This window comes from Rhinolophus ferrumequinum, chromosome 23, assembly GCF_004115265.2.
Source record: "Rhinolophus ferrumequinum isolate MPI-CBG mRhiFer1 chromosome 23, mRhiFer1_v1.p, whole genome shotgun sequence".
Lineage (NCBI taxonomy): Eukaryota > Metazoa > Chordata > Mammalia > Chiroptera > Rhinolophidae > Rhinolophus > Rhinolophus ferrumequinum.
This window is the reverse complement of record NC_046306.1, coordinates 26,556,279-26,574,063: the sequence shown is the minus strand read 5'-3', so window position 1 is coordinate 26,574,063 and position 17,785 is coordinate 26,556,279. Positions and strand designations below refer to the sequence as shown.

Sequence of the window (17,785 nt, the reverse complement as noted above, 5' to 3'; positions counted from 1 at the left end):
TTTCTTAGTGAATGTTAATTCTCTGTGCAGTCAAATTCACAGCATATAGTACTTTTGCAAACTCCAATTAAACAACCAGAAGCACCGTGAACAGTTTCTTGTAAGTTGGGACTGGCCTTTCTGGGGGAAAGTCAGGTGGTGTGTCATTGTGCTCCAGTGACTGAGTGTCCTCTGACTTGCTTCCGGGGGGGTGGGGTGGGGTGCCTGGGCTTTTTGATCTCTGCTCTGTAGCCTTGTGTGCAAAGGGCAGGTTTTCATGTTTCCAGAGTGTGATGGAACCTCTGAAGGGGAGGGGTACTCCACTGGTGCTGTGATAGAAGTTCAAGGATGCTCACTGATAACTCAGGCTTGTTTTTGCTGTGTGATTCCAGCTTAACTCTTTTATTAAAAATACATTGGTGTTTTTCCAGTATTAGAACTTCTGACCCGGTTCTGTGGTTTGGTCTGCAGTAGTTGTTAAATGGAGTAGAAAGCCAGTCCTTCCAGACGCTCAACTTACCAATCAGCTTAAAAAAATACTTTCCAAAAATAAATCTTCATGGGGGTCTATGACTTTTTGTCCTTTCAGACTTTTTAAAAATGATTTGTAGCTAAAATGACATTTTGTTAATTTGCAGCTTTGCTGTTACGGAACCTTTTTTGTTCTTTTTTTAAAATAAAATTAATATTTTTTAGCTCTTTAAAGGATTTACAAAAAAAGCATATGCATAGTGGAAAGTAGTTCTAACTTGGCAAGATTGTATAAAGCAGATTTCGGAAGTCACACCGCCCGTGATGCCCTCTACACTTCAAGGCAGATTGATGTTTATCCTTTCTAGCCCTTTCCTGTGTCCACAAATATGTACTATATAATTATACCTTTAATGAAAGTGGGATTATACTGTACATATTGTGCAACTTGTGTTTTTGAAAAAATAATATGTATGATTAGATTTTATTTAACTGAAAATAAGCTGTTCTTTTGTTCCTTTTTTTTCATGTTCTTACCATTATTCCTCCTCTTGACTAATCTTCATTGATGGATGTTGCCTTTGTGCCTCCCTCTGACTCTGTAAATTTTTAATAAACAGCTAAAAATAAATTGATGTTATAAAGATTTTATTTTGGGAATTACCTTTTGTTTATTTTTTTATTTTTTGCCTTTCATGAAAAACAGGTTTTAGGAAGAGAGAAACATAATTTCTCCATTCATACTCTAATTACTTAAAATGAGTAGTAATCTTTTTTCGTCCCAAACAGCAAAACACCAATGTTTAGTTTGTGAAATTAAAAGAATACACTGGAGGCTCGTTGAAGGCTGGACTGGTTCAAGATGGGATTTACCTACCCCCGGGCCGTTGCTGAATGGTGCTGCAAGTAACTTGCCCAGAACAAATAGCAGAATAGAAGGATTCACAGCATAAGTATTTTCTAATGAGCAACGTGCGTGTTGGTGTTTGGCTAAATTGTTATCACCTTGTGTGTTTTTCTTTATAATGGAGGGCCAGGCTCCCGACTGGTGCCAGGCTGGCTGTTGCAGAGACAGCCCCCGGAGTCAGGCTCTGAGTTTTTGTTTTTTATTTTTTTAAATTGTGAAATGTATGCATAGGTGTAAGAGTTTGTAAAACATGTTAATTGAATAAACAATAAAATGAACATATGTACCTACTGATAACCCAGCTTACACAGAGTGTGACCCAGCTTTTTTGGAAGCACCCCTGTCCCCAATGTATTAATACATTTTTAAGAGGCTTTAAAAGAAGGTGATTTTTAGTAGTTAAATCTTTGCTTTCTCCACAAATACAGTACCTTCAGTTTATTCCAGCAGTGGCATTGGAGGCAATGTAGTTATAATTGAAGGCAGGACTTTGCTGTCATAGTCCTGATGGGCTCTGGCCCCTGTACTGTCACATCTCTGACAAGCTCCGGGACCTTGACCAGGAGGCCTCACCGCTCTGGGTTTTCTTACTTGTACAGTGTGAGCCCAGTGGCTCCTAAGGGTTGTGATAAAGATAAAATGAGGCACATGTGAAGCAGAGCGCCGTACCTGGCACATAGAACTAAAGAAATCTTTAACATTGTTTTTTTTTTTTTTTTTAAAGATTTTATTGGGGAAGGGGAACAGGACTTTATTGGAGAACAGCGTGTACTTCCAGGACTTTTTTCCAAGTCAAGTTGTTGTCCTTTCCATCTTAGTTGTAGAGGGCGCAGCTCAGCTCCAGGTCCGTTTGCCGTTGTTAGTTGCAGGGGGCACAGCCCACCATCCCTTGCTGGAGTCGAGGAATCGAATTGGCAACCTTGTGGTTGAGAGGACAGGCTCCAACCAACTGAGGCATTCGGGAGGCAGCTCAGCTCAAGGTGCCGTGTTCAATCTTAGCTGCAGGGGGCGCTGCCCACCATTCCTTGCGGGACTTGAGGAATTGAACTGGCAACCTTGTGGTTGAGAGCCCCCTGGCCCATGTGGGAATCGAACCGGCAGCCTTCGGAGTTAGGAGCACGGAGCTCTAACTGCCTGAGCCACCGGGCCGGCCCAACAGTTTTTTAAATGAAGGCTCTGTGCTGAGGAATACGAAATTTTAAAATTGTCAAGGAAGAAAGCCCAACTGAGTGCAAAATTGCTTTTTCTAGGTGTTCTAAAACTACAGTCTTCCAAAATCTTTGGTCCAAATGGAGAGTTGATTTTTAAAGGGACCAGAGGTGCAGTCTGTGATCCTGCCCGGGGATAGGCTTGGACCTTGGAGATGTGCTTAAGAGTGAGAATAGGACAAGTTCTAGGGTTGGGCATGGAGGAGTGAGAAGTGGATGCCGTTCACGCGGCGTGCCTCCTGCTGGCTTTATTATTCCTCTTTATTTTTACTTATCATCTGTTTCTCTCTCGCTCGCTAGGTCTTGACCCGGCTATCTGGGACTGTCTGTGCGATTTCAAGCTTGGACCTCAGCAGCACGAGGAAATGGAGTTCAGCGGTGTATAACGGGAAGCATATGGACAGGTCCACGTCCCTGCATTTAGGTGCGTCTGAAACACAGTCTTTCTCGTTCTGCGTTTCATGATCGAGTTGTGCTGACAGCTTGTAGCCTTGTAGTGTTCGAATTCATTTGTGCTTGACTTCACCCTTTGCACATGTCAGCAACGGTCTAAATGCGATCCTGGGAATACTTGTTAGGGTAGTGCTAATGATCAGGTAATGGACTTCTTTAGGCCACATTCCACACAGATTAAACTAGAAAATAAACAGGCATAGTCTTGCCACTCATGCTAATTACAAGGTAGGAGGTAAATATTTTCATTTTACATGCTTTTGACTTTTTAATCAGCAAACACTTGAATGTGTCCTGCTATTGGTACTCCTGTCAGGGTCACCGGTTTGAGCCCTGGGTGGAAAGAGATGTCAGACCTGTTCTCACTCTTTCTCAAGCATTCTGCAGTTTAAGTAGTGAGACTAAGTCCAGAGGTGTACGTTACTGACGAGCATTTTCCCCACTCCCTTTCTTCCTACTTCCTCCCTCATCCCAAAGCTCCATGGACGTTTGGTTATTTTAAATGTTTTGCTGTTCTAAACAATACTGCAGTGAACTTTCTTGTCCACAGTTCAGGGAGAATGCCCATAGGGAAATTCCTGGCAGTAAAGTTCTTAGTTTTTAATTGGACCTATTTTTATTTATTTTCTTTATATTGGACATAGTGCATAAGATTTTTCAGTTTTTAAATTTCGATATATATTGACAAATTGTCCCGCAGAGAAGCTGTAAGAATTTGCATTCCTACCGATAAACACTTTCTCAAACACTTTGTCTTGTCAAAACTAAATTTATTCAGCATAGTGGATGTAAAACGTTATGTCAATGGTTTTTTATTTATTTACTTTTAATTTACATATAAAAAGTCACCGTTTAGGTGTATCGCTATAAAAGCTTTCACGAAGGCTTAGAGGGGATCATTCCTTTTTAAAAAATATTTACTTTCATTTCTTTTTTCTTTTTTAAAATTTGTGTTTGGGAATATTGGGGAACAGTGTGTTTTTCCAGGACCCATCAGCTCCAAGTCAAGTCATTTTTTTCAATTTAGTTGTGGAGGGCGCAGCTCACCGTGGCCAACGTGAAGATCGAACTGGCAACCTGGGTGTTATGAGCACTGTGCTCTAACCAATTGAGCCAACCGGCCGCCCCAACGTTCATTTTCTAATGAAGTGTATGCTTGCTATTTAAAAAAATAAATAGAGCTTGGGAAATTCCAAAGTTTAGGAAGAAGAAAATATTCTTGATCCTACCACCTAATGATATGTGAATGTTTTTGTGTATTTCTTTCACTTTTTTTGTTTTCTATGTGTAGCTTTTCTTTTCTCAAGCTATCATCATCAAATTGTATGTGTTACATTCTTAGAAGTAATATGTATTTATTAACGATGAGGGAGGTAATGAGGGGAAGGCAGTTCTGTCTAGGGATACCCAAAAAATACATGGTCTCCCAACTCTCAGAGTTTTAGTTATACCTTTATATTTCAATTCACAAATCTCTTTCCTCTGTTCTTTCACAGAGCTTCTCTGTCACATCTCTGGTGGTCTTTGGTGGCTATGTGTCAAACATACATGCCATGACCAGCTTAAATTCAACATGTCCAGACTTTGGTCATTACTTGCCTCATTAAGCTCATTTCCCTACCTATTTCTGACGGGTACAGCATTGTTCTTTTCTTTTCTTGCTTTATTTTTTTTATTTATTTTTTTAAGTGTTTTTCCAGGACCCATCAGCTCCAAGTCAAGTAGTTGTTTCAATCTAGTTGTGGAGGGCGCAGCTCGCAGTGGCCCATGAGGGGATCGAATCGGCAACCTTGTTGTTAAGAGTACCGTGTTCTAACCAACTGAGCTAAACTCATGTTTCCTAAAGTTGTGTTGCATTTACATTGGACTTTTGAGGGTCCTTTGACTCTGTGATGGGTTTCTTAGTCTACCTCCGACGGTGTGCTCTGGACTCCATGGTGGCCTCCCACTCAGGATTCTCCATCCTTGGAGACTGACCCTGGATCCCACTTCCCAAAAGTCATTTCTGACCATTTCAAGTCCTACTGAGTTCCTGTTTCTCTGAGTTATGCACAGTTTGGTAATTGTTATGTTTCTGTAATTCACTAGTTGTCCCAGTCTGTCAACTTAGATGGTAAATTGCTTCATGTGTACTCCATTTTTACCTCAGAGCTCAGACTATTGTGGCTGTGCAGGAAACTGGCCGAATGATTGGTTTATTCCATTTTCTTTGACATTATCACTACAGATCCCCAAATATTAAGCTCTTACTAAACAGAAAAGAGAAGGTTTGCTAGTTAGTATCTTTTATCTTTGTCATCAGGAGTATACAGGTGATAGTTCACAGCCTGGGCACTCACACCTTTGCCCAGTTCCTGGAGCCTGCAGACCACATGCCTGGTTCTGATTCAGGCTCATTTTAGAAGTTGATCCACAGATGCAGAGGGACTTGGACATAAACTGGACCAAAAACTTTGAGCAGTGAGGAGAAATTTCTATTTTATCGGCAGCTGATTTCCGAGAGGCTGTCTTGTTATTCTTGTGTTTTTGGTTTATAGACTGTGCTGTTGACGTCAGTGTCCCACTTTCTCATTACTAAACATGTTATATAAAAATGCTGTGTTGTTTATAGTTGGATCAGTAGCAACAAGAGAATTAAATATTTACAGGAAAAATTGGGTAGTTTCAAAACCCTATGTAAACACTGATGATTACAGAGCTTATATAAGAAGGTAAAGAAGAGTTGTTGTGTAACGATTACTATGAAAGTAATTCCAAGCATATTAGAACAACTCCAGCCTTTTCAGTTGGATATGTTATAAAATCAACGTGTTAGTGTTGGATTAAGACCAGATGTGTATAAATTGTCTAAGTGGTTTGCTGACTTCCTGTTCGGTATGGTGAAATCTCATCGATAAATCTTTCCTATTCTTTCTGATGGTAATTCTTTTTAAGTACAGGTATTACTTTTTTTTAGGTTTGCCATACAGAACCAGAACCTGCAATTCAATAGTTAAAAAGCCCCTCTGGATTTGAGTAGTAGTTACCCTTGGATGGACCCAGTGTTTGATTTAGATTTCTCGTTGCTGGTTCCGAGCTTCCAGCAAAGAGCCTCAGCTCCCTTTATGACCTTTCAGCTTGTGCTTGTTGTTAGCATGTGGATTTCTGCTTTGGCCTTTCTCACATCTGGCTCCCTCCCTCCTTCTCCAAGTGCTGGGAGTGTGAGAAATTAGGTTGTGGCACCTGCTCTCCTCCATCAGAGTGCAGGCTGCAGAGCCAATTGTGTAGGAGAGTAAGACAGGGTTTGTTTTGATGTTTGGACTAAGATATAGGGCCGTGTGTGTGTGTTAGCGAACTCAAAGTATCAGAACACATTCTTTGGATGGGGTCTGATCATGATGACCATGGCCGTGTACTCTGAAATAGAATTTACTTTTCTCTTTTCCTGGTATCCACTATTTTTAGACCAGTGCTGTCCAATACAATCATAATGGGAGACACACATGTACTTTTTTAGTAGCTGTATTAAATAAGGTAGAACGAAGCAGGTAAAATTAATTTTTAGTAATGTATTTTATAATCTAATGGATAAAAAAATTACTTCAAGTAATCAATATAAAATTATTAATGAGATCTATTACCTTGTTTCCCATAGTAACTCTTTGAAGTCTGTATATTTTACACTTATAGCACATCTCAATTGGACTGACCCCGTTTCAAGTGCTCAATAGTTACATGGGGCTGGTGGCTCAGCTCAAGGCCTGCATTTGCTTTATCTATGGCTGAGCAGTGTGTTCTCAGCTTGTAAGTTTTGGATTTTGGGTATTCCATAATGTAAGTCACTTCCATTCATAGGTACTCATAGTCGAATGATGCTTCTATCAGTTTCCCTTTCTCATTTTTTTTTCTGTCAAATTGAGGCGTCTAATTGCCTGGAAATGCTTCAGAACTAGTTCAACAAGTAAATCAATAGGCAGTATTTCTAGATGTTAATTCATGTATTCCCTGGCTTGAGAAGAAAACAAATTCTTCCTAACATATTTTACATGTATGTGTGTATCTATATATGTATATACATACACATACATAATTTTTTTGAAGTAATTTTCTCTTTTTACCCAAGAATCACAAATGTTTTGTAGCTTGTAATTGTCGACATGTTCAAGTTTATGGTCCAATGACTATTTCTCATTTCTGTTAAAATAAAGAATGGATGATCTAGGAAAATGTGAAGTACGGTACCCTTGTCAGATAAAAGTGGCCTTTGGGAGAGTTGAGAATAAAAGGATAGAAGGAAACACAGGAAAACCAGGAATCCCTGAACACAGGTTTGTAGAACATTAAGAATGCCTGCCTTCTGACCACACCTTTGGTATCCTTAATCACTCAGGTGTGCAGCAGTCCGCAGAAATAAGGGACTTAAACATCTAGTTACAGGGAAACGCTGACTAACCCTGCTGCTGTTTTGGGGAGAACATTGACTACATCAGTATGGTATGTTTCTTCAGTGCCATGTATTCTAGTTTGTCTTGCCTGCATATTTATTTCAGTATTGTCCTTAGGTAGTGACTCTTAAGGTTTAAAGATTAAAATGATATACACACGTTGTAGAAAAATAAGAGCAAAAAGCCACTTAAAATCGTATCATCTGGAGATGATCACCATTTTGGTGTTTTTCCTTTGTTTTGTGTGTGTATGTGTGTGTGTACACATACTATAATGGGATTATCGTGTGCTTTGTAACCTACCTTTTCCTCCACTTAGTGGTACACTCAGTACATTTTCATGTCAGTGAGTACTTCTATTACCAGTTTTAATCCCCACAATACTCTCTTATAAGCATGTACCTACAATTTAGCCAACCAATTTTCTGTTTTTAGACATTAATCCAGTTTGGGATTATTCTAGGCACTACTTTAGCGAACATTCTCATAGTGAAAAATGTGAGCCAATTTTAATTATATTTTTTATAATAAATTCCTTAAAGGTAGAATTGTTGGGTCAAATTCCTTAAAGGTAGAATTGTTGGGTCAAATATATGTATTTTTAGCTTTTGATTGATGTTGTTAAATGACCAATCATGCTCCCATTCGTAGTATATACAAGTGCTGACCTGCTAAAGGAATTTAAAAGAAATTATTCAGTAGTCTTATGATTTGTTGAGTGAATTATAGATGATACATTTGAATTTTAGGCCCTTGGATTTGTCACATTTTTTACAAGAGAGCTTATACATGATTATATTTCCATCAGCAAGACAGTGAGAATCACATTAAAAAAAAAAGGAATCTTGACAATATTAAGAATTTTTACAGCCAGTCAGACTGCTTTTAAGTGTCTGTGGCTAAGGTGTCTTTAAGCCAGTATGCCAGAGACCCTGTCTTCCTGACCTGGTAGCTCACTGGTTACGTTTTTAGGTATACCCTTCACTCTCTGAAATTTTATTTTTTGCTAGCCGAAACTTAGGAACCAAATAGATTCAGAAAAATGTGGACTCCTCACAAACCTATTGAACACATATATGAACTCAAGAAGAGCATAAGTTTGAATAAAGAAGGATACTTGGTATGAATTCTGGTTGTTGCTTTGGAGGGAACAGTGAAGGGAGGTGAGCAATTTGATTTGGATTTTGAGGGGTCTGGATAGGCTTGCTGAGGAATTGATAATTAAACAGGGATCTGAAATACGAATACGAATTCTCCAGATATTGTAGCATTCCAGGTAGAGAGAATAGTAGGCTGTGTTATCCAGCCTTAATTCAGCCATGCCTGTCAGTTTTGAAGTCCGTGCCCATCTGCGTTACTACCCTTTTTATTGTGTTTTTGCCATCATCTACCAACTTCTTGTTCTGGATGTTTCTTGAGAATGTTGGTTCCTGGCTCACTACTTTTCCTTCTACTGTGTCGTTCAGCATTCTCTCTAAATTGTTTGCTCTTCCAGTCTCCAAACTTCACTGTCCCTTTACCTGATCTTTTCTAGGGAATTTTACTTCCAGTTCATGTCAGCTCTCCTGGGCCTTGTCATTTCCCAGATGACACTTTTGGAATCTTGAGCTTGGAGAGTCTCCTTTCTGCACATACCCTGTCCTTCGTAGTTCTCATTTGTTCTCCTCCAGAGGTCCTTGTTCCTTGGGCACTTGGGTGTTGTTTGACTTCCTCTTGCCTCCCTCTTCTTTTTTAACTCCAGGGGACTCCACAGGAAGCCATGTGACTGCCATCTTACCAGCATCTTGATTTCCTCTCTCTGATTTGGCCCCATAACTTGCCAACTTTCCTCAGTGGCACAGTCCTACCGTTTAATTTTTCTGTTGTTTTCGTCAGTTGTACTCTGCTGGAGAGAAACTGGATATCAAGGTGACTTTCTCTGTTACACATTTACAAGTTGTGGGCTCAGCTAGAACATTGACTTGTTTTGTTTTTCTTTGTCATTCTTTTATGTCATTCTTTCCCCAATCTCATCCTCAGTCTTCTTCCTCTCCACCATGACCTCCACTTCTTAGTTCATTAAGAAAATAAGACATCAGATAACTGCCTACTCAATTTCCTGTCCTCCTACCTCATCGAAGATTGAGAAACAGGTAACTATCTGTATACATCTCTACCCACTTTATGCCAGAGGATATGAGGCAATCACTACAGATAATGTACGTGGAACTATTTTAAGAGATTCTAAATGTTTTCCTACCAGGGTTACAGGAGGACTGCTGATTGCTCCCTGTGGCATGGTTAGAACTTCTCATCTCTGGTTTATGGAGATAGGTTTGTGTTTAAATCGGCACATCCCCAGAGAAGGGCAGGTTAAATCACCTCCCAAGATGGCATTGCTCATTCATGGCACAGTCAGGGCTGGAATCTCTATCAGTAGCCTTTCCTTATCTTAAATAAAAATACTTGAGGTAGATTTTTTTTTTTTCTGAGAGGAGGTGGGATTGGAAGTGACGATGATACCAAATTTATTTATAGTAAAAAACGTGGATAATGGAGGTACATGGAACAAAATCTGAAAGGTACATGAGGACAGACATGAAAAGTAAGTCTCCGCCCTCCTATGTGATCTCAGTCCTGCTCTCTGGTGGCAACCACTTTTACCAGTTCTTGTGTGTGTATTGTGTATCCTTCCAGAGATCATCTTTGTTAAAAGTTTGTTTTTAAATGTTAAAATTCTTACGGAAAGAAAATGAAAGCAGGAACACTCATATACCTAGTATGATTTATTAGACATAACCAGGTCTAATAAATCTAAGCATGTTGTTGTCTTTGCTTTGGGATTTCTTTTAAAAAAGAAAATAAAACATTTTAGATAACCCTCTTTTTATCCTTTGCTAATCTCATTTCCCCCTCCCTCTTCCCCCAGAGGTAAATTTGTAGTCCATATTTTACTTTTGTATTACATGTTTATATGTCCATAAACTCATGTAAATACTGACTGCATGCTTTAAAACCTTAAATAAAATATCCCGTGTGGTATGTGTTCCATAACCTGCTTGCTCATTCAGGAATATATTTTCAACCCATGTTGACCCAAGTGGCTAGAGTTCATTTGTTTTAACTGCTGTTTTATTCTACTATTTAAACATACCAGAACTTATTTCTATATTCTCCTATCGATGTGTTGGTTGTATACTGTTAAAAACAGAGTGGAATCTACTGAGAAATGGTTTTGCTGAATCATAGTCACACACATCTCCAACCTGCTAGATGTTACCAAATTGTTTTCCCAAGTACTTGAACTGATTTACATTTCTGAGAATAGAGTTTATCCCCAGTCTTGCCAACACTCGGTATTATTGAACTCTTTTATGCTGGCCTTATCTGATGGGTGTGAAATGATACCTGGTTTTAAAGAGATATGCCACAGTTTGTTTACCCATTCACTAGTTAAAGGTGAATGTTTCCCAGTTTTGGCTATTATAAAGCCACTGTAAACATTTATGTACAGATTTTTGTTTGAACATACATTTTCATTTCTCCAGGTAGACACCCTGGAGTAATATTATTCGGTAAATGTATGTTTTAACTTTATAAGAAATGGTCAAACTATTTTCCAAAGTGGTCATGCAGTTTTACATGCCCACCAGGTGTGTATGAGAGTTCTGGTTACTCTGTGTCATTATCAGCACTTGGTTTTGTCTTAGCAGTTTTTCTTTTTTTAGTTATTCTGAAAGGTACATGAGGACAGACATGAAAAGTAAGTCTCCACCCTCCTATGTGATCTCAGTCCTGCTCTCTGTGGTGGCAACCACTTTTACCAGTTCTTGTGTGTGTGTATTGTATATCCTTCCAGAGATTGCATACATGTTTTTTTTTAACCCAAAGAATTAAAATTAAAAATTGATTTTATTTTAAAATGATCTAAATTAATTGATTTTTTTTCCCTCCTTGGTCTTGAATGATCTTCCCACTCCTCAACTCAAAATCAGAGCATTGTATTAGGGCAACCAAATAATGATAAAGTGGAGGTATTTTTGTTTAGATTTCTTCCATTACTAAAAACAGAGTGTAGAAACCACAGATGTAAGCCAACATCGTTATTTTTTAGTGCAAGACATTTGAGGCCCACTGGATAATGACTTTCCTGCACTTACACCACCGTGCATGGTCTACAGCGTGGGTCCCAGATTCCCAGGCCAGTGCCGTTTTTCCACTGTCCCTTGTATTCTGCCCGGTGCTGACCAGGACACACTGTAATGTGAATCTTGAGTTTGAAGGATAGAGTTTTCACAATGGATTTACTTTCAACGTTGGATAAGCTTGTTTTTACTTTCATTGCTGGATTCTGGCATGTGCTGTCAACACATTCCGAGTCATGCTTTGAGATTGTGAAAGAGTGGCCATCCTTTAAGTGTCTGCCAGAGAAGCCAATTTAATAAGTCTTTGATAGTCAACGTGAACAGTGAATTTATTCATCTCATCAAGATGTTTACCTTTTATCACAATCCTTCCATTTGAAGGAAAATAACATTCAACAAGGTTTGAAATACGTACTGATCCATTTCCTTTTGAAAATTCAATAATAGGCTATTCTTAATGTATCGTCCTACCAGAATTTCTCTCTCTACATGTGGGTTTTTTTGTTTCTTGTTATTTTGTTTTTTAGCGTATAGTTATGGCTGTTTCAATATACCTATATGTGTAATAGAGTCTCCTTTCTTATGTGATCTGGCTCCTTTGGTTCCTGCAGCCAGTGGGAAGAGGGAACAGAGGGCATTCTACTCACATCCCATTGTCCAATACTTAGTCACATGACCACATCTAGCAAATGAAAATGTATTTTAATTCTACTTTTCTGTATGTTTGAAATTTTCCAAAATTGTTTTTTAAAAACAATTTCATTTTATTATTTCTTACCTTTACCAAGTTCCATTTAAATATTGCAACACTAGAGGGTGCTGGTAATACATTGCTTTTAGTGTTTATAGAATTTTATTCCTCCCCAGGTTGGCTTATTATAGAATCAGAGTAGTTTTTGTTCATCTGATAATCCCAAATCTTCTTTGCTAATTTACAGTGTCCTTACTGTTGTGAAATTGAAATGTCAATATATAATATATATTTGGAAAAGCAGAAATAGGTAACCACCACCTTTTTTTTTTTTAACTACAGTTTAGATTTTGTCCTTAAAGGGAAAACATAAACCAGAGATTGCATTACTCAAAGTAGATATTTTAAAATGTACGATTATTTCTGCAGAATTAAACTTCTTTTAGTATTGGCCAAATTCAGCTTTTTAGTTGTTTTGCCTTATTTTTTGTCCTAAATTTACTAACCGTATATAGATACTAAGAATTGAGCTACTATTAGTTTTGGTCCCTAATACATAACTAAAACTTAGAGTGTAACTAAAACTTAGAAAATCAGATAAGCACAAATTAAAAACCAATTATAATCCCATTTGACAGAGATAATCACTGTAAACTGCTTGGCACAGTGCTATCTGCTTTCTGAGCACACTTGCACGTATATGTATGGGTACGTACACGGCTTTAAAGGGGCACTGTGTGAGTTAATGCTACTTACTGCACCGGATGCTGTTTTCTATGTTCATTTTGTAACTGGCTACTTTTCTTAAGTATTTTTTCTAGTGCCTTAAAAAAAAAAAGACAACTCTTTCTGGGTAAATAGACCATTCATTACCTGTAAATAATTCTTTTGTCTTCCCTTTTCCATTATTTGAGCTTTAAAATCTTTTTCTTACTGTGTTAGCTAGAACTTCCAGAACAATCTTCTATAATGGAGGCCACCAGACTTCCTTCTTTCTGTTTCTGGCTTTAATGGACCCCTTCTGGGTTTTTAGGGTGTAAGTATCTTATTGGCTTTTGGCATGAGATAGGGATTCTTTTTGAGGACATTTTTCTCCTATGTCAAAATGCACTAAGGGTTTTGTTCAAAAATTGATGTTGAGTTTTATTAAATGCCGTTTTGACTTCTGTTGATCTTATATTTTTTTCTTCCTTCTACCTGTTTATGTGTATTGTAATACACACTAGCCTTTTTCCTTGTGATTTGTCAACTTTGGGTTATGCTAGATTTCTAAAAGGAAGGACAAGCTTTTCGTCTTTTTCCCGTGCTTTGGAGCTGTCTGAGTAGCATAGTAACTGTTCCTTAAGGCTTGGAGATACTTGCCTGGGAAGCTGTCCGGGCCCTGTGCAGTTTGAATGGAAGGTCTCTGTCTGCCGTGATCTTGAGAGGTTTGTTTGATTAAGAGCCCTCTTTGATGTATTTATCAAATTTATCAATTCTGTTGCTTATTTCCTAGATAATTTCTCTCTCTTTAATTTCTTTAGGATATTTTGTTGCTTATTCTTTCTTAATTTTAAGGGTGTTTTTACAGTTTGGATTTCACCTATAGCGCCATAGTTATTTGGGAGAAAGGTTGAAAATTTTGAAGTTGTTAGACTTTCTTGATTGATAATTATTTTTTTCCTCTTTTAGGCATTAAGATCAGGCAATGAGAAATATAAATACTTTTTTGGTGGAGGTTGAAATTTTCATTTGTCATGATGGTCAGTTTTCACAAGTTCATTGAAAATAAAGCTCTTTTCCATGGGGTGCAAAGTTTGATACTTGTTATATTAGCCTTATTCATTATTTTGGTCAGATTGATACAAAATAAAATTAATATGGAGATCGAGCCTGTGCTTGTAGCCCTCTATACTCTTGCCTCCGATTTCCTTGGATACAGATAGGTATGTTTATGACGTGTTGATCATTTTGTTTATATTGCTAACCATTATGTGTCTTATTTCAGTGAAATGTTTAGAACATAAAAATTGATGTATTTCTGTTGTGAATTTTATACTTTTGGCAATTTAAAATGACCTTCTCTTCCTTTTATACTTTCTGGCATAAATTCCGTTGTGTCTGCCATTCAAAAAATAACAGTAAAGCAGTATTAATATTGCTTTATTTGTATTTCACTTTGTTAAAGGCCTATTTTTTGACACATCTGAGAATATATATATTTTTTAATTTATTGGGGTGACAATTGTTAGTAAAATTACATAGATTTCAGGTGTACAATTCTGTGTCACATCATCTATAAATCCCATTGTGTGTTCACCACGCAGAGTCAGATCTCCTTCCATCACCATATATTTGATCCCCCTTACCCTCATTTCCCACCCCCCACCCTCCTTACCCTCTGGTAACCACTAAACTATTGTCTGTATCTATGAGTTTTTTTTTGTTTGTTTTTTTGTTTGTTTGTTTGTTTTTGTTTTTTGTTGTTTTTTTTTTTACTTAGACGTTTATCATTTATATCCCTCACACTGTGGACCCCCGCCCCCCCCACTATCTCTCTGACATCGCACCGAGCCATCCCATTTCCATTGTCTCCACTCCCAATGCTGTACTCTGCCTATTGTAAATGAATACATACCTATATATACATATATATCTGAGAATATTTTTAATAAAACAAATTTAATTTACAAGTTTGGTGTGTTGTAGCCTGTAGTCAGTTTCAAATTCTAATAGTGGTTTCCTTTAAGTAGAAAAAATTAAATAAAAAAAAACAAACCTGTTTCTCCAGTTGTCAGAGCTAAGATCTAATAGTATTTTTCCGTTCCTTTCTGGGAAAAAGGCTTTAACTTCTTTTTATTCCATCTTCAATTTTTATTAGCTATACTCTTGTTTAATCTGCTTTATTATTATCATTATATTTTTTACATTACATAGCATATGCTTAGAGGATGATGTGACACATGCATTCTTTTTTATAACTGGATTTATGTTCTTTATTAGTTTTGTCTGATCATGGTTTTGGTTGGCATACATTATTATCCACCTTGTATATCAGTGGTCTCTCTGAATCTTGCTTCTTATGTGGTTGGAATAAGTCCTTAAGCTTTTTTCTTTTTCTTTTCTCAACCTATATATATCTAAGATTGCAATTTTTGGCTTTCCCACATGAAGGGCAACTTGTCTGGGTATAAAATTCTTTGGGAAAATCTTTTCCTTAGTTCTCTATAGATCTGCGTATTCTGTTGACTTCTGGCATTTAATGCTGCTTTGGAAAATCCTGGGTCTTATCTTAATTATTGCTGCTATTTAAGTAAACCAAACATTTTCTCCTTCTCCCTGAATATTTCTATGACTTTCATCCTATAGTTAAATTATTTTGCCAGGATATGTCCAAGATCAGTTTCTTTTCTGATTTTGCGTGAATCTGGTACACCTATATAATCTCTATACTCGGATTTTCTTTATCTCAGAATAGTTATTTTTTTCTATTTTTGTATCTTTAAGTTTGTTCCATTTGTTCTTTATAACAGTGTTTGAGATACAATTCACATACTATAAAGTTCTCCCATTTAAATTGTATAGTTGAATGGCTTCTAGTAAATCAGACTTGTGCAAACATCACCACAATCAAATTTTAGACCATTTTCTTCATCCCATGAAGAAATCCCAAACCCATTGACAGTCACTCCCCATTCCTGTCTTCATTTCCACCCTGGCCCTAGGCAGCCACTAATCTACTCTCTGTGTCTATAGATGTGGCGATTCTGGACATTTCATGTACATGGAATCGTACAACATGACTGGCTTCTTAGTTCTTTTTATTTATTTATTTTAAAGATTTTATTGGGGAACAGTATGTACTTCCAGGACTTTTTTCCAAGTAATGTTGTTGTCCTTTCAATCTTAGTTGTGGAGGGTGCCGTTCAGCTTCAAGTTGTTGTCCTTTCAGTCTTAGTTGTGGAGGGCGCAGCTCAGCTCCAGGTCCAGTTGCTGTTGTTAGTTGGACGGGGTGTAGCCCACCATCCCTTGTGGGAGTCGAACTGGCAACCTTGTGGTTGAGAGGACACGCTCCAACCAACTGAGCCATCTGGGAGCTCAGCGGCAGCTCAGCTCAAGGTGCCGTGTTCAATCTTAGTTGCAGGGGGCGCTGCCCACCATCCCTTGCGGGACTCGAGGAGTTGAATTGGCAACCTTGTGGTTGAGAGCCCACTGGCCCATGTGGGAATCGAATCAGCAGCCTTTGGAGTTAGGAGCACGGAGCTCCAACCACCTGAGCCACCGGGCCGGCCCTTGTTCTTTTTATTTTTAAGTCCAGTTCAGAAAAACACTGATTGTTCATGCCTTGGCTTTGCTCTTTGCTTTTTTTCCTCCCTCCATGGTTCTGGTCTCTGAACTCACACAGCCCTTTTGGCAGCAACTCTGGCTATACCAGAGTTTCTCAAGCTTGTCCTCCACCTTTCAGTTTTCTGCTGTTTTCCACAGTTTCACTTCTCTTTATTGCTTCTGAGTTAATTTTGTGCTTTTAGTTTCCTTATAGTTAATTCTTTCCCAACCCAGCTTGTTGTTTCTTGGTTTCAGTACATTTTCTTAATCTAATTGTCTGATCCCCGCCCTGCCCCATTTTTTTAAATACCAACTGTTTTGTTTGTTTTTTATTCTTTTCTCCTTTGTTTCAAATTGAAATTTTCTTTGGTTTCTGTAGCAGAATCTTTCTGAGATGAATGTCTTCATGGGACGTCCTGAATACAGTTCTTGTATTCAGGATATAGAAACTGGGACTGTTTTTTCCATAGGCTTTCAGGTTGGGTTTTTCCTCTTGGCCCATCTTGGAGCAAGGGGTGTTCTGATCTGTCTGGGCATGTTGACCTGATTGGGTGAGTCATGTGTGACCTGTGTTCTGGGCACTTGTGGTGATGAATCTCTTGCCCCTGCCCAGTCAAAGCACTTGGCTTCCAACCTTCTCCCCAGCTGTTTCTATGGCTTCTCCAGTCAAGTGGCATCTTCGTCTTACACTCACTGCTGATTTCCTTAAGATTATTTATAAGTAAGTGGCACTTAGAGCTACTTTCTCCGGTTTTCTTGGTTCCTCTTCTGCCTTTATCCCATAGACTCTATTTTCCAAGCTGTGTTTTGCTGCCACTTCTGCTTGGCTGTTTCTCATCTGAGTCTCATGGTCATGGTCATTGTCTGGATTTGGTGTTGGGGAGATAGAGGCAGGGATTTGCCCTCACATAGCACATCCTGAGGGGCACTGCCCAGTTTGCTTACAGGCTCTGGCCTGGAGTCATGACTAGAAAGGACAAAGTCTGACGACAGGTGTGGTGTCTTCCTTCTTACTGATACTAGATTGTCAGTGTGCGTTTGCCTTTTTTTGTGTCTTCATGGGCACTTTCACTGTTCGTTGGGGCCTCTGCAGCTGTCACCTGCACACCAGCTACCACATTCAACTGGGCTCCAGCAGTTAGCTCTCAATATTACAGTGATTTGTTGGCTTTGCCTATCATTTAATGAAAAGGTCATACCTTGGGATCTATCTTTAACCTCTG

The 17,785-nt window shown here is 38.4% G+C and overlaps 1 protein-coding gene across 3 annotated transcripts in view; it reads left to right on the top strand.

Moving 5' to 3' along the window:
• SLC23A2 (solute carrier family 23 member 2) overlaps nucleotides 1-17,785 on the top strand; it is a 112,607-nt gene that overhangs the window by 16,925 nt on the left and 77,897 nt on the right. For 2 of the 3 annotated variants that reach the window (XM_033095394.1, XM_033095393.1), the window contains exon 2: nucleotides 2,866-2,989. The gene's annotated coding sequence lies outside the window, so the exon portion shown is untranslated. Of the gene's footprint in view, nucleotides 1-2,865; nucleotides 2,990-17,265; nucleotides 17,284-17,785 lie in introns of those variants that run through there. The other variant, XM_033095396.1, reaches the window with a different exon arrangement.